General features: G+C 30.8%; 1 long non-coding RNA gene across 2 annotated transcripts; it reads left to right on the forward strand.

Moving 5' to 3' along the window:
- On the forward strand, positions 1 to 1,656 carry LOC104645654 (uncharacterized). 2 transcript variants are annotated; one of them, XR_011214426.1, is made up of 2 exons: positions 1 to 420; positions 1,075 to 1,656. It is a non-coding gene; the product is annotated as an uncharacterized lncRNA (long non-coding RNA). The 2 variants fall into 2 exon arrangements; XR_739478.4 differs by having other exon boundaries at positions 1,120 to 1,656.
- The last annotated feature ends 649 nt before the right edge of the window (positions 1,657 to 2,305 follow it).

Here is a 2,305-nt window from a genome sequence, read left to right on the forward strand (position 1 = left end):
AACACTTAATTGACACCTTTCATTTAATTTTCTCAAGATACATACACATCAATTCCAAAACCGACCCCCTTATGTTTTCTTCTTCTTCTGTCAGTGAGGAACACAACTAAATTCCAGAAAATCCTGGTAAACTCGAACCTGCAGTAGCCGCGTCCTATCCCCCTTTTCCCCCTTTTAGAAAGATGCCTCTCTTCCATAGTTGCCTCAAAAAAGGGCACATGAATTGAAATTTCAAATTTGAAAAATTCATCTATTTATCCCTCTTTCAATTCTAATCTCAGCCTATAAATATTAGAGGTTTTTGAGTTTGGTTCTAAGATCACCGCAAGAATTTTCTTAGCTCTGCATTCGTATACGAAATTCGTGGTGGAAATTTCTTTTTGGTCAAGCTTTTTGTCCCGGAACGCTGCTTCGGAAAAGGTAATTTCACCTTTCCCTTGCATTCCGTTTCTATATAGTATGTGTTATGCGTCCGATATTTAGCGGAGTTGTGTTGTCAAGAGTAGTTTTCTTCCTTGTTTAGTCTTTTGCTTGACTTCGTCTTTTCTGTGATGATTAAAAGGATTGTTATCATGAGTCAAGCATTAGTGTAGTTACTTTGATATTCTATATGGGTCGTTATGTTTATTAGCTCGAATTTGTATCCATGTAACTAGTCGAATCTCTGCCTCGCAATTTGCTGCTTATTGGTTTCAATTTTGTTTCTTGTCGTGTTTAAATGTTCAATTTTCGGCAGCTTACTCATCTAGTGGTAGTGTTAGCATATTAGTGTTTATGCATTTAGTATCAACTAAAAATGTTCTGTCTTAGCTTTTGTTGTTAGTGTCATCTGTTAGCATTTATATACTTTATTATTTATTAAATGGATTGGATAGTATATGTATTTTCATGGACTTTGAAAGTGCTAACATTAGTTTAAGTAACCATTTGTTTTATCATTAGCATGCGTTTAACTCTTTGGAATTCGTACTCCTCACCTAGATCACTTTTTAATTCAATCGAGTCACTTTTGATATATTAGTTTAAGAATTTCTATGATTTGCCTTAGATTTAATTATTTCGCTATTATTTCAGATACTAATCATTATTATCATTTTGTTGCATGTGATGTCATCCAAGTTCACTTTGGACTCTACTCATGCATATCTTTGAGTCGTTTTGACATCCAAGTTCACTTTGGACTCTACTCATGCATATCTTTGAGTCGTTTTGAATCATCCTCATATTTACAGTGAAAGAGAAGTTGAAACAGGCAATGAAAAGTCCCAAAATGGGATGTATACATGTCATATACAACAGTATACACCGATATAAGTGGTGAATATTAAAATACAGGTCCGAAAATCGAAATGCAGGTGCTGGAAGTTGAAGTGGGTTGCATACATTTGTATACATACCAAGATACAGGAAATGGGACTGATATATGAATTGTATACACTGATTCAACTTGTGTACAAAAACAGGAATTGGTATAAAGTCCAAAAGGAACATCTTTTGCCCAATGTTTCTGGGCAGCAATAAGCTCAAAAAGCCCAAATTATTATTCGATCTCTTTATTATTTAATGGGAAATTTTTTAAAATGTCAATATTTTAACACTTAAAAGAGCTCATTAGCAACATTTTTAATATTTAATAAAAATGTCAAAATTTTAGTTTGTTATGTATCTTATTTATGTTTTTATTATTTGTTTTTATTTAAAGAATAGAATTATTTGATAACAAAAGGGGAGAAAATCAAGGGAGAGAATATTTCAAAAAATGGTAAGGATCACTTAATTTTCTCATCAGTTACATTTTCAAAGAACACAAACTTTGTTCTTTTTTTTTCTCCAGAATTTTAAACTTTTTTAAATTGTATTCTATTTATATTCATTATAGTTTTATGTTGTATCTTTTACTAGTTTGTATTCATTTCAATAGGTATGTCAAATGAATCTATAGTTATTTAATAAAGGGCAACTTTCACATATAGCAAATAAAAAAATCATATATGTATGCTATCAAAGTTTGCATAATTGCGCTCCATAGCAAACCTAGAAACTGCATAATTCGCTATACATATACAGTTGAAGCAAATTGTATAAAACAAAGTGTATAATATAAGAAAGAGAAAGACATTTGGGCAGAGAACTGTATAAAAACAAAGTGTAAAAAATGAATTGTATTATTATAAGTGTATAGAACGATTATATACAATTTGAATTTGTATAAAATGAGAAAGAGAGAAAGACAAAAGAGACTTGACAAGGAATATAATTTAATCGAATTGTATAAAATGAGAAAGAGAGAAATTAGATACAATTT

The sequence above is a fragment of the Solanum lycopersicum genome, chromosome 2 (genome assembly GCF_036512215.1).
Source record: "Solanum lycopersicum chromosome 2, SLM_r2.1".
Lineage (NCBI taxonomy): Eukaryota > Viridiplantae > Streptophyta > Magnoliopsida > Solanales > Solanaceae > Solanum > Solanum lycopersicum.